Below are 23,213 nucleotides of genomic sequence, written 5' to 3' on the forward strand. Positions count from 1 at the left end.
CCAGATCTGATATCAAGGTCTTTTCTGGAGGATATGGGGAACATTGACAGAAATGGGGTGAGGCTGAAGTCCAGGGCCTCACGTTCCAGTTTACTGCTTTGCCATGCTTTGTGCTCTGTCATGGGAAGACCATGCACGAGTCTGTGGTGGGATCTCAAGGACCCGTTGCTACTCCATGGGAAAAGACAGTGTCCCCCAAACAGCCACCCTAGTCTTGTCTGTGTTGCTGTGATAAAATACTCCCACAAAAAGCAACTTGGGGAAATGATGGTTTTTACTTCAGCTCACAATTCCAGGTTATATAATCAACCCATCATTGTGGGGAAGTCAAGGCAAGAACTTCAAACAGTGATTCATATCACATCCACAGCCAAGAGAAGAAAAATGAATGCTTACATGTTTGCTTGCTTGTACTCAGCTCAATTTCTCCATTCCTCTACTGCTCAGGATCCCCTGCTAGGGAATTGTCTCACCCACAGTGGACTAGATCCTTTCACATCCATTAACCCAACTACGACAGTCCCCCACAGACATCCATCCAGTCTGGTCCACTGCACACAATCTCTTATTTAGGCTCTTTTCTAGAATGGTTCTAGACGCTGTCAAATTGAAACCATCACATGGTCCTAACTGTTAGAAAGGAAAAGAAACTGGGATCACGGCTGTTTCCTAACCCAGTATGACATCATCTCAGGACAGTAATGATGCAGAGTGGCCTCTCACGCGAACCCTCTGCTCTCCTGGGTATAGTGGTTTCACTTCTTTCTAGTGAAGTCGGAATACAGGATGTATAGGAAGGGGAGGCTGAAGTGAAAGCAGCCTCCTCATTGAGCTGGCTTGCTTTCTCCTTCCTTCCTCCCACTGCTCAAAAATTTCCCTCTCCAAAGGAAAGGAAATGTTCCTTGGAGAAACCTGACAAATCAGTGAGTCAAGACAGGTCACTCAGAGAAGACAGGGATGGCGTTACTACTGGGAAGATTTCTTTAAAGCCTTTAAAGTGAGAGGCACTCAGTATTTTTTTTAAATTATCTTTATTTGTGTACACACACACACACACACACACACACACACACACACACGCAGACCATCTGTGTGCCGGTACCCAAGGAAGCCAGAAGAGGGCATCAGTTCCCCTAGAGCTGGAGTTAGAGGCAGTTGTGAGCAGCCTTACGTAGATCCTGGGAACCGAACTGGGTTTTCTGGAAGAGCAACAAGTGCTTGTAACCACTTGTCTCTCCAGCCCCATCCCTCTGCTGTGCTTTTCTGTTCCTTCTCTGGATATAGTGTTCTCCACTCATTTTCATACCTGCCAGGATGTGCTCCATCAGTCTGTATCACTTTCTCCCACACCCTCTACCTCTCAGAGGACAGAATTGTCTTCTTTGGTGCCTACCTGCTCTCACACCTGCACACCTTTGCCCACCTGTTCTTGCCAGTGACACCTGACGATATTTCAGTTTGACCCTTGGAATGTAATTCAAGTGTTTATCTCCCTAACAGCCCACAACCAAGGCGACTTCATTGCTTTATCTCTTACTTGCTTATCCCTTCCAGATCTGTCTCTCTGCCCCTTTCCTTAGACTGCTAACTCATTGGGAGCCAGGGCTGTGCTGGCGTCATCATCATTTTTTCAGGGAACTATGCATTGCAGGTACTTAGTACATATGCTGTAGTTTGGATCAGTGCTTGCAAAATCTCCATGAACCACTGAAGGCAGGTATCAACCTGCTGAAGATACATAGAACACCACTCAAACTCCAAAAGTCTACAGAGCAGGGCAGATGGAACTCCGGGTAGAGATGTACAAACTGGCATTTCTGCTATTTTTGACCTATGGAGTGATGATTTACATACATCTTAGCCTAATGGAACTCAGACTGTTCTTGGGTAACAATTCTTCCTAGAGTATTTAAAGTAGCTGACCTGCTGGCTGGCTGGCCAATGCTCTGTGATCTTAGATAGACCATTCAAAGTATTCAGTTCAGAATGTCCCTTTATTTCTCTTCTTCCTCTGGAACCCCACTGTAGTGGGTAGCCATTCCAGCTTTGATCTGGAAGTTCCAACCCCCATTGAGGCTTTAGTAACTGTCACGCCTCCAAGGCGGGGCCAAGAGAGGACCCTGAAGACCCAAGATCTGGATGCACCACCTCGCTTGGTTCCTGGACTCTGGACGCTGGAGGTAGACCGAGCAGAGTTTTCCAGAGAACACCGCCGGACTGCGCTACGTCTTCCCCAGACCCTGCAACCTACCTATCCCTTCATTTGTAAGTTACGCCACTAAATAAACCTCCCTTTTAACTACATGGAGTGCCCTTAATAATTTCACCAATACCCCACCTGATACTTTATATATTTCGGATGTTCCCTATGTGGTGGGTACGTTAATTCTGTAGTGATTTTGAATCTCTCTCTCCTCCAATGTGCTGCTTCCCTTTCTTGGGTCTTTCAGTGTCTCTATTAGATTTCCCATCTTCAAAGTGAGGTGAGTGCATTTCACAACGTGTGCATTGCTTCCTGTCTCCCAGAATCCCCTTGCGTACCTGCCCCTGCCCCTTGTTCACCCTAAGGATGCCGTCCTGGTCCTCTTACATCCACTATTAGCTCCTGCACACAGGATGAGGCAGGCAAGTCTGAAGTGGTGTTTGCTTCATTTTGTTTTTATGTCTTCAGAAAGCTGGCGGTGCCAGAAGAAAGCTGTGTGTGATGGCACGAAGGGTGTGTGCGACAAATAGACCTTTGGCTTTAGTTTAACTCTCAGGGGTAGAGCCAGTTTTTCTTCTACATTTAGAATAGGTTTTAAATAAAACTTAACAAATAAATACATAAATGACTTACAAAAATATCCAAATAAACATGAAATATCCAATGAATATAGTTTTGTTTGTTTGTTTCATTCATTTTCTCTTTTTCAATACCCAACCAGGAACACATTTTAAAATCTGCACAATATAAATATAATTAACACTTGAATAAGTACCGTGTGACAAGTGTGTTTTACGTTGTTAAATATATAATATATATAATTAACACTTGAATAAATATTGTGTGACAAGTACTTTGCTAAGTGCTTTACATAGTTAACTTGGTCATCAGGGCAGTCTCACCAGGGTGGTACTATACTCTGTCTTAAACAGATGAAGAAAACGAAGCACAGATATGTAAGTAATTGACCCAAGGTACAAAGGCTAAAAGCCCAAGCAAACACTTTAAGGAAATGGGTGGAGTGACTCAGTCCTGCTGCGTTCCAGATCTCCCTCACCACCCTCACATCCCAGCAAACTTCCTCTTCCATTCTGAGCTTATGCTTTTCTAGGTAGCAAAGGGTTTTGCTGCTAAGAAAACAAAAACTAGAAGTTTGGAGATGTAACATTAGATCAATGTCATCTGTATTATTTGACCCCATGAGTGAAGGTCACACTCAAGATTCAGAGGATCATGGGATCTGGTCTCCATAGAGAGCAGATTTAACTCTATAGTAAAGAGAAATCTATATGCTATAGTTAGAAGAGGGAACTCTCAAAACATTTCAAGACAAAGACTCCTTTTCTGAAAAAAGTAACATTTCGTAGAACCCTAGTAGATAAACAAAGAAGCAAAATCATTGATTTATTAATAAAAGCATGGTTTCTAAGTTTAAATTTGTGTTTGGTCAATATAAATGCAATTAGGCACAAAATTGTTTCCAGCACAATGGTGAATAGTTACCATGGAAACCTTCCTGACAAGAATGCTGAAACTAAAAGGTTAAAAGGAATAGGCCTGGGGAGATGGCTTGGTGGTTAAGAGCACATACTGCCTTTGGAGAGGATCTGGGTCAGTTCCCAGTTCCCACACATTGGCACACAACTGTCAGTAACTCCAGTTCCTGGGGACCCAACACTCCTCTGGTCTCCAGGGGCACCAGGTGTGTATGTAGTACATATACATACATGCAAACAAAACATTCATACACATAAAAACAAACAAGAAAGAAAATCAAGCCGGGTAGTGGTGACGCACACCTTTAATCCCAGCACTCAGGAGCCAGAGGCAGGTGGATGGATCTCTTTGAGTTCGAGGCCAGCCTGGTCTACAAAGCGAGTTCCAGGAAAGGCTCAAAGCTACACAGAGAAACCCTGTCTCAAAAAAAAAAAAAACAAAACAAAAAAAAAAACAAAAAAAAAACAAAAAAACAAAAAAAAAACACATAAGAAAGAAAGAAAATCAAAGTTTGCATGTGGTGGTGCACAACAGTAATCCCAGAACTCTGGGAGACAGAGCCAGAAGACCTTGAATTTGAGGCCGGTCTGGGCTCTGGTGTCCAGATCAATGGCAAGCAGGCAAGCTCAGTTCTTTTCTAAAACTGTCCTTCATGTCCCAGAGAAAAGCTAGAAAGTTACACGAAGGGCCAAGGTTGGAGGAAAGGCCCAGGATATGCCTAAGGTGGCACTTCTCACAGGAAGTTGGTGCCTAGAACAAGCGCTCTCAAGGGGCTGCACTCGGAGCAGAAGAAGGATTGAAATAGATAAAGGCAGAACACTAAGAGAACAGCTAGGAAGCCTGTCTCAACCACATCCCTTTGAGAATTTGTCTTCTAACAAGTCAGGCCCCACATGAGTGTATACTCAGTCATCATACTGACCCTGCGCTTCCTAACTACTGAACTAGAGAATTAAATCTAAAGCAGTTTTAGTAAAACAGTATCCTAAAACAAATGGGAACAGCAAACACAGAGTTTAAAGACATTAGCCAGACTAAAAACCACCAGCTATTCCATAGGAGTTTCAGAGCAAATGAATAGTTTACAGTCCAAATCCACAAAGTAAGTAAGAGTTCTTATGAGGGTGAGAACTCATGGAGAAAAGGAGCTGAGAGCAAAGACTTCATTCATTGGAACAATCTGGAAAGTCATGTGAAATAACTGGTTTTAATCTGTTTATCAAGTATTCTCAAAGAAATAGAAAATAGGAATTTGGAACCTTGAAATAAAAACATAGCACTAAAACTAACACTGTGTCAGCTAAGCAGCAGATTAGACACAGGTGAAGCAAGTCCATTACCCAGGAAAGGTGTAAAAGTATTGGTTCAGATATGTCCAGAGATACAAACAGATGGGAAATGTGAAAAAGAGGGTAGGAAATTTGGAAGGTAAATGAGACAGTTGACTGTGTGTCCAAAGGAGCAATATTGAGGATAGACTAGATGAGAACTTTTCAGAGCTTTTTAAAGATAACAATTCACAGATCCAAAGATTCCGAAGGATCTTGAGCAGGAGAGGAGCGGGAGGAAGGACTCCGTGTCTTGATTTGTTGTTTTTGCTGCTGTTGTTTTGTCTTTTTTCAAGACAGAGTTTCTCTGCATAGCCCTGGCTGTCCTGGAACTGGCTCTGTAGACCAGGCTGGCCTCGAACTCACAGAGATCTATGTGCCTCTGCCTCCCGAGTGCTGGGATTAAAGGTGTGTGCCACCGCTGCATGGCTCATATCTTGATTTATTATTAGTGAAACTGATGAACATTAAAAAAGGAGATTATAATGTTAGTTCTGGAAGACAAAGAAAATATTCGTATGAACAAAAACAGAGTTTGCCATAGGCTTCTGGGTGGATGATTTATGTCTTACGTTAGCCCCAGAACCTTAAGGTTGACACCAGATGTTTGCAGAAGTTCTCTGCCATCTATTAAACACCACTGAGACTACAGGGATGGCCTCAAACACCTTGTTTTACTGGTGAGGCATGTGACAGTGAGCTGGAGTCTGCTGGACCAGGACCAGAACTCGGGTCGTTCAACTCAACTCAAAGGGCAATTGTTGTGAATATTTTGCTCCCATCCTCCTGGTATTGTTTTATCATGTTAAACAACAGCAAAGAAAAAACAAAATGTGAGGAAAATTACAATTCAGTCTACCAGGGAGGGTTTTTGTTTTGTTTTTGGTGCTATTCCTGTTCCGTGTATGGGATTTAATCACTGACCGCATTGCTAGTCTCCAGGAAGACTGCTCTGCTGTTCACCCTGTTCGTGGTGGAAGGGAATGCGGCCTTGACTTGCTTCCTCCTTGTGTGCAAGAAGGTATGTAGATGGAAGAGGAAGATCGTAGACACGTGTTTAGAGCTCAGGCACAGAAAGTTTGGCACAACGTTTGGGGGGAAGGCAGCCGAGGACAGACAGAGATCTCAGTGTATAGAAGGCTTTGCTGAGAAATTAATAGACAGGGCAAGGGCATGGCTTTCGAATCAATCAACTCTCTGAGGTAGGGAAAATCCAATTTGTTTCACTGCAGCTCATTTTAGAACTGGTGTGGCTTGCTGTCTAAAATGTTTATACCATAGGCCCACACAAAAAAAGACAGTTTACAAGAATAAGGAACAGTGACTTCAAAATGTATCACACTGCTTATTCACAAAGAGAAAGTATCATATGCACTCATGACAATTTATTTCTAGTTCTCAGCTAATTTACCACAGAGATATCCCTCCAGGTTTGAAAACATTTGCAGTTGGCAGCAATACAGTCCAAAGAGATTGCCTAACTGAGGATGAAAAGTTGCTCACTAATGTAAGCCTGGAAACAGTACCGAAATTCCAAAGCCTTAGATGGGTTCTGCAGCATGCATGATTCCAGATCCTAGCTAGAATAACTTTTATGGCAGGGCCCTGACTTCCGTCAGCTTGTTTGCTGTTTATTTTTTAAGGGAAGCATGAAATTTTCCAGACTGTAACACGTTGGATTTGGGAGCTCAACCTCAAGTAAAGTTCACTGTCTCTTTAAATTGATTCTCCCGTAAAGGAGCAGGCTTGTTTGAGTCGGCAGCATTTCTCAGTTACACAAAACACTAAAAACAAGTTCGTTTTTCTCCAGACACTACAGGGTTATGTTTAGAGACAGTAAAAGTATCCCTAACTCCATTTGGTGCACAGGATGCTCCAAGACGCTTCTAGAACAGACCCTATGCACCCGTAGATGTCATTGAAAGGCATATGAAACCTTAGAAAACAATAAGAACCAACAAGAGGAGTTTGGGAAAGGGTGAGGCATGTGTTTACAGAAATGAGGAAAGAAGATTCTAGACTTTAATGTTTAAGACCCAAAGAAGGATGCTCAAAACAGTAGATACAAAAGCAAAATTGCCCAGGTGGAAATGTACCAACTCCATTTAAAGAGTTTTCATATATATCAAATGCATGTCTGGGTTTTCAAGCCAGGCAGGTTAGTTCACATCTGTGACCCCAGCACTCAGGAGGTTTAGGCAAGAGGATTACCACAAATTCAAGGCTAGCATGAACTACATCGTGAGTTCTAGGCCAGTCTGGGTCACATAGAGAGACACTGTTTCAAAATAAAACAAATATGTATGTATATTCGGATATAAGTGTGTGTGTGTTTTCAAGAAGGGAAGTCAATTGCTGTTTAGTAAAGTGCTTGCTAATTAATTAAAAGAAAGTTTCAAAAATTTGCTTTGCCTGAACTTTTAAGAAAAGATTTATCATTTTGTGTCTGTTTTATGTGCACCACACATGTACAGTGCCTGAGATTAATGTGCATCACATGCATGCAGTGCCTGTGGAAGCCAGAAGAGGGCATCAGATCCCTGGGACTGAAGTTATAGACAGTTGTGATATGTCATACGGGTGCTGGGAACCCAAGCCAGGTCCTTTGTAAGTGCAGCCCATGTTCGTAAATACTCAGCATCTCTCTCCCCCAGTGCCTGAACTTGTTATCCCCAGGCTTCTGACGCCCATCAAGAGGTAAGAATTGTCCTCAGTGGGATGTGAGGGAGAAAGCTAGCTACCTGGATAGACTCCCTCCATTGCCAATCCATAGCTTGAGGTGCTTCAGTGTCGCATGTGATAAAGTGAACAAGGCAAATCATTTATTAACTAAATTGTACACCACTTCAACAGTGTTATTAACTAAGAAAATTAGTGGGACAGATTATGATTGATTTGTAACGACTCAACAATATCCTAACTAAATTTTCTTAATGTATAATACCTTCAAAAGTCTAAAAATTCATTGTTCTTGCCGGGCAGTGGTGGTACATGCCTTTAATTCCAGCACTTGGGAGGCAGAGCCAGGCGGATCTCTATGAGTTTGAGGCCAGCCTGGGCTACAGAGTGAGTTCCAGGAAAGGCACAAAGCTACACAGAAAAACCCTGTCTCAAAGAAAACAAAACAAAACAAAACAAAAAAATTCATTGTTCTTGTTTTTTAAATTGTGGGATTAGATAACCTCCTTTTTTAAAGCTTTCTTTTTATTTATTCTTTGTGTCTTTCACATCATGCCTCCCGATCCCACCTATCTCCCTCCCCACCCAGAATAAAACAAAATAAAATTTAAGAGAAAAAAAAACAAGAAAAAAGGGGGCAGAGAGAAAGGGAAAATCTCGTTATGAAAGCTGCAGTGTGACCCAGTGAGTCACGCAGTAAACCCCTTTATCTGTACATTTTTACGTGCAGGCATTCATCGCAAAGAATGGTTGGTCTGGTTCCAGGACCCTAGTCTCTGTCACACCATCGATTCTGGGCCGTCACTGGGACTGACTCTTCCTGGACATCCTGTTGCTGCCCCCTGTCATGGAAATCCTGCAGCCCTGTGACCCTCTTCTTAAAAAATAAAAAAATTCTATTAAAGCAGAACATTGGAGCAAGGGGTTATGACAGGATCTCACTGTGTGGCCCAGGGTGACTTTCAGCCCTCCGGTTTCCACCTCCCAAGTGCTGGGGTTAAGACCCTATGCTGGCACACCCAGCAGGAGAACATTTTTAAAAGTGCTCTTGATCAACTGTTTTTTCCTCCGAAACACAAGTACAATGTGAGAGCTTGCTTCTTTTACTAATGTTTTCTTCACTTATTAACATTGCTTTGCAACTAGGTCATGGCAGAGGATTGCTCTGTCCCCAGACTCCAATGATAGGGGAGACTTGCATTTTTTCCCCCTAAAGTGTTTTTAATGCAAGTCTGGGGTGGGGAAAAAACCAAACAAACAATATTTCTTCAGACTGGCAGAGCATGTTTCCCGGTGAGGTATCAGAATAATTAAAATGAGAAAAATAGAAAAAAAAAACCACAAGCACAGACAAGTTTGAGGTAGATCTGGAATTTTTATGTATAATTAGTAGAAGTGTTAATTTGCTACTGCCACTATGGAAAACAACGTGGTATTTCCCTTTAAGCCTCAACAAATGCACATCTTTGGTCCAGAAGTTCCACTGGAAGGTACGCACTCAATACTGAGACACAGAAGTGTTCACCAGAAGGTACCCAGGGAATGCTCTGAGCGGTCCTGGCCATCCACCTCTAAGTAGGGAATAGCACACACGTCCATCTGCCTTGTAACAGATATGCTATGCTGCATTTATTTTGGGAAATTCTAATCAGTTATGTGAAGTTAAAACCTGAACAAACAACAAAACTGTGTCTTAGAAACACAGATGTTGAGGGAAAAGCAGGACATATTGTTCAAAACTGCATGTGAATTACAGTTACGCATTGCTTAATGATGGGGACACATTCTGAGAAATACATCGTTGTGTGACGATTACACGGTGTAGTTACACAACCTGGGATGGCTCATGAGCCATATCAGCACTATAATCTTATGGGACTGCTGATGTGGTCTGTCACTGACGGAAGCATGATCATGCACAGAGGACCATGTATGACATTGGGAAACATGATAATGTTTGCCTTTGAGATGGAATATTAGAGGGGTGAATGAGGAGACTTCTGGGGTCCAGTAGTCTTCTGATTGTTTACATAATTACAGAGGTTTGTGTAGTTCATGACAGTTCATTAAACATACAATTTGTTTAATTTTGTGCCATATTCTGTATATTTGTTAAAAACCAATAAAATGCCAGCTTCTTTTTTGTTAAGGGAGTGAGACCATCAGTGGATTCTAAAATACATGGATTCTACACTCACAGTTTTCTTGGTCAGAATTGATAAGAAAAATTAAAGTAATTCTTAAGAATTGTTATTTAGTTAACAAGGATTAAGTAACTTAAAAATAAATTTTAAATTTAAATAAACTACCTGAACCAATGTTAGGAAATAGTTGTTGACAGAAAAGACAAAATCCTCTCTTCTGTTTGACCGAAGATGAGCTTCTGATACACTTGATTAAACACTAAGTTTTCTGTCCTTAAAGAACTGAAAGGTGATCATATTAAAGGGGACAGCTGAGGTGTCTACAAGGCTATGGCAGAGTCCTTGGAGCAGCTTTCAAAGGCTTCAGCTGCCCTTCTTAGGTGTAGACATGAAGTCTTTAAAAAACAAAAAGCACTGGGTGGTGGTGGCACATGCCTTTAATCCCAGCACTCAGAAGGCAGAGGCAGGTGGATCTCTGTGAGTTTGAGGCCAGCTTGGGCTACAGAATAAGTTCCAGATAAAGGCTCCAAAGCTACACAGAGAAACCTTGTCTCAAAAAACCAGAAAGAAAACAAAACAAAACAAAAACAAAAAGCAAGGCTAGACATGGCTCAGTGGATGAGAACTCCTGTTGTGCAAACACGTGAGGACCTGAGTTTGAATCCCCAGCAGCCATGTAAAAGGCCAGGTGAGGCCGCGTGTGTGCCTGTAACTCCAGCACCTTGGGGGACAGAGGCAGGAGGATCACTGGGACTTGTGGCTCCAGCATCACTCTAGGTTCAGTGAGAGACCTCATGTCAGGGCATCAGGCAGAGAAAGTGATAGCACTGGATACCCCTGGCCTCCGTGTGCATGTACACACACACACACACACACACACACACACACACACACACACACACGTGTGCATACACATGTACATACATGTGTGCTTGCAATCATTAGAATTTCTCAGATAAATTAGTTGATTTTGAGAGTTACAGAGATAAATTTTGTTTTTGAGAAAAAAAATCTCTTTTCAAATATACATCATTCATGGCAATCTTATTTTTTTTTTATTTTTTATTTTTTTTGGTTTTTTCGAGACAGAGTTTTTCTGTGTAGCTTTGCGCCTTTCCTGGATCTCTCTCAGTAGACCAGGCTGGCCTTGAACTCACAGAGATCCGCCTGGCTCTGCCTCCCAAGTGCTGGGATTAAAGGCGTGCGCCACCACTGCCCAGCGGCAATCTCATTTTTTAATCAGTCAACAGTGGGTCTCAGCCAGATATGATGCATCATTCCTGTAACCCCTGCTCTTGAGAGTCTAAGGCAAGAAGAGTGTCATGGGTTTGATGTGAACATGGGCTTCATAGTGAGCTCCAGGCCATCCTGGGCTACAAAGCAAGACCCTATCTCAAAAGAAACAACAACAAAACAGGAACAAAGAATGCCACCACCGCCACCACCACAACGATATAAGATCCCAGTGTCCACATAAGCATAGACATGTGACCCAGATCTGACCAATGGAATGGGAAAGGAACTTCACCTGGACCGTCTGCAGAAGTTATACTCCTGTGTGGTGAGTAGTATCCCTTTGTTCTTATGGGATAGTAAAATAACATGTCAGCATATTCACCAAAAAAAAGTGTATGTATATATATGTTTATATAAAAATGATTATAGGTATCATACGTGTATAAATCAAGCATGTTGTAGTTACAGATGAACAGATAATGACAGAATGACTTTTCAAGACTTTGAGCTGGAGATGATGGTCCCTGTAGTCCCAGCACTTGAGGGGGCTCAAACAGGAGAATCATGAATTTAAGGACCAGTCTAGCCTTCATAGCAACAACCTGCCCTCGCCCTAAAATAGACTTTGAAAATCAAATTTCACACAGCCATGAGGGTAAACAGGGAGTGATGAACATGAAACTCACTTCCTCAGGGGAGAAAGAGGATCTTTTCAGATCATCGAATGGGAGGACTTTTTAAAGTATTGGAAACATTTTTTTGTTGTTGTTAAAAAATGTTGTGTTACTATTTTTAAATTGTGTGTGTGTGTGTGTGTGTGTGTGTGTGTGTGTGTGTGCGCCACAGTGTGCTTGTAAAGGTCAGAGAACAACTTTCGGGAGCCAGTTCTCTCTTCCCACCTTGATTCTGAGGCAGGGTCTTCCTGTGTCTACCTCTGTGTCGCATAAGCAAACACTCTCCTGTATCCACTTCCCATCTATCCCTAAAACTGCTAGGATTACATTTTGGAACCACCACATCCAACTTTCTACGTAACTTCCAGAGGTTGAACTCGGTTGTCAGGCATGTGTGGCAGGAACCTTCTCCCACTGAGTCATCTGACTGGTCCCAGCAGCATTCTTTTTTATGCTGAGTAGCAAATACATTGTACTGGATTTTTTCTTCAGAATTTACATTTACATATGTATTGGTTTTTAATGTATGAAATGTTTCCTAACATAAAAGCTTCAGTTAAACATTTGCTTCATACACTGAGCTGTTGAACAGACATCCATTTCCCTCAGGAGCTAATATAACTCCCAAGTTAAAAGAAAAATTGTAAATACAACCAACATTAAGGGCAGGAGATGTGACTCAGTGGTTAAGAGCACTGGTTGCTCTCGAAGAGGACCTGGGTTTGATTCCCAGTAGCTACACAGCATGTCACAACTATCTTTGACTCCAGTTCCAAGGGATACGATGTCCCTCTTCAGGCCTCCACCGGTACAAGTCATACACGCAGTACACATACACACAGGCAGACAACCACTCAGACCATAAAATAAAATGAAATGCACCTTAGGAAAAAAAAAAAAAGCCCAACAGCTGTGTGGTGGTGGCGCACACCTTTAATCCCAGCACTTGGGAGGCTGAGGCTGGTGGATCTCTGTGAGTGTGAGGCAGTCTGGTCTACAGAGCTAGTTCCAGGATAGCCAAGGCTATCCAAGGAAACCCTGTCTTAAAAAACCAAGAATACGGGACCTGTCCTTAGTGCATGGGCTGGCTTTTTGGAACCTAGGGCCTATGCTGGGACACTTTGCTCAGCCTAGGTGGAGGGAGGAGGGGACTGGACCTGCCTCAACTGAATCTACCAGGCTGAACTAAATCCCCAGGGGAGTCCTTGCCTTGGAGGAGGTGGAAATGGGGGGAGGATTGGGGGAAGGGTGGGGGTGGGAGGAGGGAAGACAGGGGAATCTGTGGCTGACATGTAAAATTAAATTAATTATAAAATAAAAAAAGAAAAACCAAGTATAAAATAAAATAAAAATTATAAATAAATAAAACCCAACATCAGCACTTTAAAAATTAAGCAGAACAACTTGTCAATTACAGCAATTTGACTCAAAAGAATAGCTAACTAAAATGACCTAGCCAAAACAATCATGAAACTTCAAGTTCACAGTGGCATTCAAAAGACAAAACTACAAGATGTTTTCTGATTAAAATATGATTTCATATCACCTTTATTCTAAAGTTAATTTAAATGTATCAATAGATACAGGAAAGGTCTCCGGTGTACAAAGGCTATCATCACTTCTAGTGTAGCTTTTATGGGTTTTCTCTTGTGTTTGTGATGTCCTCATTGGAGGGCAACAGAAACACTCACGTTGTAGAGGAGGCCGTTAGAGACTCTGCACAGCTCCGTGTTTCACAATGCATTCACTGCCACACCTTCCCACGCCAGCTGGCACAGTCAAAAGCCAAAACAAGAGTCCCTCCCAGCACTGGCGTTCAGCTGCCAGGTTTCATAGACTTAATTGTGTAAGACTGGCTCTCACTTCTGCTTGTCCCCCTTCTTGGGCATCTCCAGCTGCCTCTTAGCCATCTGTTTTCATTGTTTTTACACAGGATTCACAGTGGGCTCTGTCTTGGTTACTAGAAGTTGGGCTGAAGTGAAAACGTTAAGCGAAAAAGACTGTTGAACATTGGTCTTCTCAGAGGTGAGACTAATGAACAGCATCGTGTACTGAATATTAGCTAATGATCAGACATGTGAAAGCTGAAAGTCTAGGGGCTTTCCACCCGTAGATAATGAGGGAGCCAGTGAACGAAGCATCAATCCACACCTTGGCTACTTCATCCCACAGTCTAGTGATGATGCATTACACGTTAACAGAAATACCACTTAGAGGTCTGAAGGTGCACCAGTATGGTGTGACAGACTTCACAGGCTGCAACAGCTTTCTGCGGATCCCTGCCTCCGTGGCTTTAAATGGGACCCTTAGCAGGCTTGGTCTTCCTGACCTAGTTACTGGGTTTGCTGTGAAAACTACAAGGGGAAAAGACTTTTAAGTACATCTCTTCTCAAAGCTAACACAGAGAAGATGTTCCCCTGTTGTATCAGAATACTAATGGCCTTAATGCATCTGTATCCGAGTCTGCTCTCATGGGTCTGACACTGAGGAGAAAGGCTTCCACTTGATATAATGAAGAGGATAACAGTCAGATGCTCAGCCTGATTGTCACATCCTAGGCATGGCACTCTCCAAACAGTTAAGCTGTTTGTATTCATTGAGTTAAGAGCGCCCAGTTTATTATATTAAATGTCCACTACATAATGAAAATTAGGATGTTTCCACAATATATACTCTTAGATTAGTGGAGAAAAAATGTGCCTTTTTTAATAAAAAAGAATCTATATATCCATTCCAATAATAGGGACGTTTTGTTATGGAAGTCAAAGCAGGAAGCTAAAGACTGTCACTAAGTCAGAATATTGGTACCAATTTCACTGGCTGAAACTTTCAAACAATATTTGAAAGAATTAGTGTTCATGAAAGCTTAGCACCACTAGTAATAATTTGCCAATATGAAGATGTTATATAGAGATCTGATGAAGTGTGGTTTTGCTTTTGTTTTGAGACAGGCTGTCATTATGGATGCCTGGCTGGCCTGGAATTTGCTATGTAGACCTGGGAAGAACTTACAGAGATCTGCCTGCCTCTGCCTCTCCAGTGCTTTGATTACACGCATGCTCCACCACACCAGGCTACGAAGTATTTTTGAATATGATTGGTGTGAACACGGACAGGTCATATACAATGTATGCATAAAAGATAACAGAAAATACAACCCCAGGGAGGAAAAATCTAGAACTAATAAATTCAGATTTGAAGAAGTTCTGTTTGGTTGTGAGAACAAGAGACGAAAAGCATATCATCCTTTATGAAAAACAAAACGAAACAAAACATGCATGGTGGCTTATACTTGTAATACTAGCACTTGAGAGGCTGAGGCTGGAGGATTGCCATGAGTTCAAGGCTAGTCTGGGGGGTTCCAAGCTAGCCTGGGGTACAGTATGAGACTGTGTCTCAAAAAACCAAAACTTTCTTTAAAAAGGTAAAAGGGTGGGGTGGGGCTGTTAAGAGAGCTCAGCTGGTTAAAGCATTTACTATGCAAATCCAAGGACCTGAGTTCAATCCCCAGAACCCACACAAAGGTGGAAGGAAAGAAAAGACCCTACAGAGTTGTCTTCTGACACACACACACACACACACACACACACACACACACACACGTATATGAACAAAAGAAAATATAACTTGCTTAAATATCATTTCTTAAATATCTGTCATTAACAAGTCAACAAGCTAAAACTGGTTGAGATTGAGCAGTGTAACCATACACAACTACCAAGTTCTGTTAAACTCCTCACAAAAATATCCGGTCCCTATTAGGATTCCATGGGAATTAATGAGCAAAACAGTCTTCCGATTATATTTTTTTTAGTGCATTCTCAGATGAACTCAAACTGCTGAGGAATTTTTTTTTGTAATCATTTGATTTATGAGGTGTTGAAAGTGTAGAGGAATTAGAGGTAAACAGTAAAACACCTAGCCAAATTTGTGGGTGGATCCATCTTATTCATAGCAACAGGAATAGCATAAGAAATAGAGAAGAGGTGATGGAAACCTTTCCCTCAGGTAACAGTGCATGCAACTTTGACCAAATAGGCGGAAGACTCTAATGTTTTTTCACTAATATTTTATATTTGAAAATTATGGGAATTTTGAATCAAAGGTGTTCCTCCCCAGAGAGGCTTAGAGACATCAATGAAGTTGGTTTAGAACCATGCTTACTTTTTTTTTTCTTAATGAAACTTAGCCTTGGATTTTAATCCCCGATCTAAAATTTATCAACTTTGCTGTTTAGGGTAGGTACAGTCTTTCCAACTCACTTTCTTGGCTTCACAAATCACTATGGTAACACTTATGCCACAGAGGTACCGCAAAGACAGGGTAACTCAAGATAATCTCACATTTAGTAGATGCTCAGAGAGGGAATATAATCTCTGATGATCACTTCCAACTTGTGGAGCCAGTCACATAACTTCTCCTGAGTAGGGTTTTAGTGATGTTTATTTGATGGTTTTGTTTTGTTTCACATTTCACACCAGAGGGGCCAAAATCAGGTTCAGGGATGTTGAGTAAGATCCAAATTCACATAGCTAATAAACGATAGCTAGATGATGGACTTGAAGCTGCCACTGGAAACTGTGGCTTTTTTTTTTCATTACCCTACATCATGCTTCCCCTAAACAAAAAGAAAAACACCCTCAGGGGTATAACCTACCAATGGCAAAAGCAGTATGTTCCGGGAGTCTGCAGCAAGGAGAAAGTGCCCCAAGCTTCCCACACCCTTTGGTCTCCTCTCATCTTGAGATCTACCTGCCTTGTAAGAGTGTTACCTTAGACGTGCCTTTTGTGGGATATTCAATCACATTGTGAACCTCGAGTTTGTGTTTGCGTTAATTAAATAAAATCAACCTTGGGTCTGCAGGCCAAGTTAGCGACTAGTTGACAGAAAGTAATCATAGAGAGTCATAGGGTGTCTATAAGATGATAAAGAGATGCACAAGAAGTAGTAGGGAGGGCCTTAGGTTAGCATGGGTTCTTTTGTTTTGGCTGAGCAGAAGAATGCTCTCTTTCAGAGACACCGGCAAAGAGAGAAGGTCAGCTAGTTGCTACTCAACCTCTCTGAGCTAGCAGGTTTTCACCCCAGCCTCTGACTCCCGAGTCTTATTAATAAATAGAATGATAGGGATTTAATTAAAAGCTGTATTTGGCAGCAGTGACATAGCCAGTGCCTGTGGGAACAGAACTTCCGCCAGGCCTGAGTGGCCCGGTTGCTGCCAGAGAAGGAAGCCAGTAACTGTGGAGCCACATTTGCTGGCTCAAACAGCAGCGGGTCACAATGCAGGCTCTGGGCCAACAGAAAAACAACAAGTGCCTGCAGTAGGCTGGAGAGAGAGTTCAGTGGCAGGGTGTTTACCCAGTATGTCCAAAGCCTTGGGTTTGAGTCACAGCACTACAAAACGAACAAAAAAGAAGTTCCCTTTGCACACCCACACCAGAGAAGTGGTAAGGAATGGATGAGACAAGAGGTTCTACCACAATTTCCTGAAGTCTGAACCAACCATCTTTTTGCATTGTTCCATGGAACTGTGATTCCTTCCTACTGCTGAAGGAGGTCACATTTGATCCTGTAGTGTCTAACTGTCTCTTCTGCAAACTGATGCACCAAGGGGAAATTCTGCCCCCTACCCTTAGACTCACAGTGATTGCAAAAAAAGTCAACTGTTGCATAAAAGATGCATTGATTTTTGGCAAAGTCACACTTGTTAAAAACCAAACAAATGCCATATTATTAGACTTCCTCAGCAGTAATATTCCCAGTCACATGTTTATCTCCTCAAAGCACTGCCCCCTTTATAGCATTTTCTTTTGATGACTTGATTTGTGGATGGAATGTAACTTTTGACAATTGATACTCCAGTTCCCTTACAAGCTGCTCACAAAGCTCTTTTCCTGTAACCCTTGGCAGACCCAAAGAAAAGTCCTCACTTCTTATGTTAAAAAAAAAATTCATTTTCAACTCTATCTCAACCTGTACATGAAAGTTAAAGTTTATCATAAAATCGTTTTCTCTGTAAATGTGAAGTATATACTGCAAGTTAACAGGGATCCAAAGAATCCTGAGGAAGTCAGAAGTTACTACTCACCTTTGCATGAGAGATCGCAGAACCTCTCAGAGAAGAATGGGGACAATGTGAACCTCAAGCTAGAAAACCATAGAGCAATCTGCACGGCATGCTTAACTGTTTAAGGGAACTCTCTCACTGTGTGACAAGATTTGGCCGCCCCCCCGCCCCCCCCCCCCCCCCGTCTGAAAAATCAGAGGATTCTGAGATGTTTGCAACATAGCACTGTGCATCATCTGGGAGGGAACCAGAAGGGGAGCCTCAGGTATTTGAAAGACAAACATGAAAAGCAGTTGTCCAGGGTGTTGGGCCCAGCGCTGGACCACAGTATCAGTCAGGGATGATGAGAAGCAGGCAGGCACGTGCAGTCTCTGGCTCCTGTGTGACTCCAGCATAGGGCACTTCGTGCTGTATTCTTTACTAAAACAATCTGAAGGGCATACATGCATCTGGAGCGATTTCTCAACCTGTGGGTCACAACCCCTTTGGGGGGTCAACCGACCCTTTCACAGAGGTATATCAGACATGCTGCATATCAGATTTCATAGCAGTAGCAAAATTATATTTATGAAGTGGCAACGAAATAATTTTATGGTTGGGGGTCATCCCGACTGTCTTAAAGGGTGGCAACATTATTAGGAAGGTTGAGGACCACTGATTTACAGAGAGGTAAAGTAGAGAAAAGTATAAGGAGGAAGGAGTGTCATGAAGGACAAGCAGCCTTCAGAAGAGAGTCTCTCAGGTGAATAGTATCAAAATGTAGAACGTTTTTAGAATGTGTCCATGTAGGTAATCAGCACCTTCTTTTATTTTCCCCTACAAATGCTCTAATCTGTTTATCTGTGATCTTCCTTCTACTGAGAGTCACTTGTATGCAATCACTAAGCATGAAAGTAGAAAGTCGAGTTACCATCCTGCTTGGTGAAGTTTCATGGTGGGTAGGGACTTAAATGCTAACATTGTCTAATCAGGCAATTTATTAATAATTTTAAACTGACTGAAAGGAAAGCAAATGGCATTATGAGTTGGTAGCAGCTGTTTTTCATGATTTCCTTCTCAGAAACAAATAGGGAGGGGGAGCTCTGCAGTTCTAAGTTTTTCTTTGCAAAACCGGACTAAAAATTTCCGCACGATTTCGTCTCACTCTTACCTCAATGATCTTGTCCGGATTTCTCTCTTCAGCAGCTGCAGCTTCTCCTCTGTGCAGAGCATCTGGGCTTCTTTTTTATTGCCCAGGATTTGGCAGAGAACCAGACAGTCTTAGAAGGGAGATGTGGGAGGTAGGATTTGGGCCAATTTTTCTCGCTTCTTTTGGAAAAGCTAGTGGCATTGTTCTTGTCAACATTGCTGCTGGTATTCTCTGAGAGTCACCGGATCTCTGCCTCCCCTCCTGCCTTTTCTTTATATGTTGATTTGTGTATGTGGTGGGGTAGGGGTGGGGTGGGGGAGGGGGGAAGGAGGTGAGGGACAAGGTCTTGCTGTCTGACCTAGGCCCTTAATTCAGGATCATCCTGAGTTAGCCTCCAGGGCTGGAACTACAAGGTCACCACACCAGCTCTTCTCTGTCTTGACTGTAAATTTTAATTACCAATGATGGGTTTTATGTGTTCCCCCCACCGCTCACCCCTTCTCCAGACTCGTGCCAGAATTATCTCACATGTAGCCCTCCTCCCATCTTCAGGCCCCAGTTCTTCCTCTGCCTCTCCCCAACCCTTCACCATTGGGCTCATGAATTCCTAACTTCTAAGTTAAACCCCCAAGTGTTACCTCCAGCACTCTTTGTATTGGCAAGCTTTTGGTTTTCATATTTCACTTTTGCCACTGGCTTATTTTGAAATCTTCATTAAGATGCCACATTTTTCTTTCAGATTCTTTTATAATCAAGTCATTCCCTGTTGCATATCAGAAATATGTAGCTTATCTGAAAATAAGAGCTCTCAGAGCTCCATGTATCTCCTCATAGCTCATCTGCCTCCACACCCCAGCCACAGAGTAATTAAGCTAGCAATAATAATGATAATGATAATAGAAAAGAAAGCAAACACCAGTGGTTTGACAGAAATGTCATTGCAAAGAGGCTGATCTGGAGTTGAAGGAGAGCCAAGTGTGGGAGCCCAGCTGGGAGACTGGCTCCCACATTTCACGACAGGGTACTCCTGAAAAGAGAGGGATAGAGATATCAGAATGATAGAGGGGAGAGAAACAGATAGAAACACAGGATAGCCTTGGGAGGGCCTGGATCCTTATCCACTGGCCAGTCCCTTCTGTCTCTTCTAAAGGGCTATTTATAGAAATGCCAAGGGGTGGAGCAAAAGACCCCCCCCCTCCCCCAGCACAGCTAAGTGCAGATCTTTCCAATCACCTTGTAACCATGTACGTGGTCAAGCAATCCTCTAATGCAGCCCTGCTGGGTAAAGCAAGCTCAGATCTCACTAGGAAACCTTTGTAGGTCTCCACAGCCAACTTCCTTGCCCCTTCAAAGGGACCTTTCCCTCAGCCACTAAGTAGCACCAGGAACAGATCCCTAGTGACAGCCAGTCAGAGCCTCAGATGTCAGCATGCCAGGCTGGATGAGCTCGGAGGAATGTGCACTGTCTGGTGGCAAGTGGTGAAACATGTGCTATGTGGTGGAGAGTGCGGGCTGGCATGTTTTAAGAAAGGAACCAGAACGCCAGGTCACGATACCTTCAGTTCTGTGAAAAGACGTGACTGGATGGAAGGATGGGGGAGAGAGAAGCTGAAGGAAAGATGGAGGACATTCTCAGAATGTCTACCCTCCCCACTTAGGAGGAAGAGGAAATTACATGTCCTACAACTTAATTCTAAAAATAAATTTTCAGTGCACTTTCTGTACTCCTTAAGGAAACAGTGAAATCTTTTCAGGTCTGCTCCCTAATGAACAATGAAAAGTCCATGAAGAGAATGGAGATGGCTTCCAGTAGAAGGGCTCTTGGTAAGCCTAATTCACCAGGCAGGCTTCAACCTACTGAATCATAGGTTAGTGACCATCAGACAGCTACCCATCTTGGGAAGATGTCAAGCTAATGCTTGATATCATTCCCAACATCCTTGCCAGCTCCCTTTTGGCTGTGACGAGAAATGTGGCTAGAAAAGAAAGTGTTGCTACCAAAATGGATGGTGCCAAGTTCACTGATTAGCCCAGTGTTTGCTTTGTGGAAGTCACAGACATGCCTCAAAGTCCCTCTCTTTGTTCTCCACATTAGGGCCTGAAACGATGACCCACAAACCACAATCCTCAGAAATAGGGGCTATTAGTGGTAGCAGGAGACTAGTCTGGTGATGCGACCCTAATCTGAAGAGATTTAAGAACTTCTTCGGGGCACTTAGGGACCCAACCTACCTGTGGTTGGGATCCTGGTTTATGCTGTAGAAAAGAAGTTCAGGCTGAGCCATCACAAAGCAAAGTTGGATTTATTAGGAAGGAAAAGAGAGATAGCATGCATTTTAGATATAGAGGCAGATGTGACTTGAAAATAGTTGTGTATGATTTTTATAGCTTTTAAAGTCAAATTGCTTCGAGTCCAATTTCCAACCAGGGTCAAAGATGAAGCAAAGTTTAAAACTTCAGTAAAAATTTAACGTTGTGAAGCTAAGTTTAAAACATGGGCCAGTTGGCTAGTTGCTCTTTGCAGAAGAAATTTCCTTTTGTAAATGAAATTATGTGGTGGTTTATGAGTTATACCATTCAGGTCTATGGGTGCCTGTTAGGGTCAACTCAAAGGTCACATTGCATTTAGGCTCTGAGTGAACATGGTTTGCTATTTGGCACTCTTTTTTAAGGGGAGTTTCTTAGAAAAGTGAGCATTTCCCTGTAGGCAATCTTCATAACATGGTTTTTAGTTGTGTTTGAATACTTTATTTTCACCAATCAGAATCGCAAACCAGATCCAAATGAAACAAAGGGCCCCCCCCCCCCCCACATTCATTTAACTTTTCCCAACTTTCTGTCTTGCCTCGGCAGACACTTGATGTCAAATCCCTCGTCTCTTTTTAGTTAGACCTCAGACAGCACTGGCCCGGGGAAGAGTCTGTGTGCATCTGACAACATTAGCCAGCCTTAGTTCTCAGACTTTCTAAGAGCCAGAAACATTTTCTAAGATTTTCTTTTTTTTTTTCTTTTTTCTTTTTTTTTTTAGATGGAGTCTGGCCTGAACTCACAGAGTTCTGCCCCCCGCTGGGGAATAAAGATGTGTGCCACCACCCCAGGCCCTAAGATACAATCTTAACCAAAACCTGCCAGTATGCTGACCTGTGGGTGTAGCGTCCCTATAGCTGAAGGGACGATCACTGTTGCTTCAAGTCCTCTAGTCTGGGGAGGCTTCAAGACCCTAGAGTTCTGCAGAAGAAATGGAAAACCTGCCCATCTATCAGGATGCCCTACTGTGTCCCACAACTAAGGGAAGTTCTGAGAGAGGAAGTCCATCAGGATGCCCTACTGTGTTCTACAACTAAGGGAAGTTCTGAGAGAGGAAGTCCATCAGGATGCCCTACTGTGTCCCACAACTAAGGGAAGTTCTGGGAGAGGAAGTCCATCAGGATGCCCTACTGTGTCCCATAACTAAGGGAAGTTCTGAGAGAGGCAGCCATTTCAGGATTTGATCCCAGAATGCTGTGGCACATCACAGGCCAAGAGAAGGTAGAAGTGAAATGACACCCGAAGCCTGACTTCTTGGTGGGTTGCTGGACTGAGTGTGTTGACGAGTAAGGATCTGTGCTTTGGTGTGCTCTGGCTATAGGCACAGCTTCTGAGCCAGCCAGTCTGATCTTCCCTCCTGGTCTCTTGTTAGTGTAAAGCTGTTTGGGGCAAGTTCATCCTCACTACAGGACCCTGACTCTCTTGTCTGATTTGATTGCTTACCCATCCCACCCACTGTAGTTGGTTGTTTTTTTTTTTTTTTTTAACTCTTTGGGGGCCAGCCACCCACTTCGCAAATAAATACATAGAGACTTATTCTTATGTATGAATGCCCAGCCTTAGCTTGGCTTGTTTCTAGTCAGTTTTTCTAACTTAAATTATTCTGTTTCTCTCTAACTACATTTTGCCTCTGGGCATTTTACCTCTCTCTCTCTCTCTCTCCCTCCCTCCCTATCTCTATATATCTATATCTATCTCTATCTATATATTTATCTATATATCTATATCTGTATATATCTTTCCTTCTTACTCCATGGCTGGCTGTGTGGTTGGGTAGCTGGCTCCTGGCATCCTCCTCTCCTCTTTTATCACTCCCCTCTCTTCTCTCTAGCCAAGATTTCTCCTCCTATTTATTTTCTCTATCTGCCAGCCCTACCTGTCCCTCTCTCCTGCCTAGCTATTGGCTGTTCAGCTCTTTTTTAGACAAATTAGGTGTTTTAACAGGCCAAGT

At 42.7% G+C, this 23,213-nt stretch overlaps 1 protein-coding gene across 1 annotated transcript in view; it reads right to left on the reverse strand.

Annotated features, from left to right (window-relative positions):
• Positions 1-19,125, reverse strand: part of Il33 (interleukin 33) — a 35,739-nt gene extending 16,614 nt beyond the window's left edge. Inside the window, exon 1 of the mRNA XM_059259106.1 lies at positions 18,977-19,125. The gene's annotated coding sequence lies outside the window, so the exon portion shown is untranslated. The remainder of the gene's footprint in view (positions 1-18,976) is intronic.
• Positions 19,126-23,213: the final 4,088 nt, after the last annotated feature.

This window comes from Peromyscus eremicus, chromosome 1 (assembly GCF_949786415.1).
Source record: "Peromyscus eremicus chromosome 1, PerEre_H2_v1, whole genome shotgun sequence".
NCBI lineage: Eukaryota > Metazoa > Chordata > Mammalia > Rodentia > Cricetidae > Peromyscus > Peromyscus eremicus.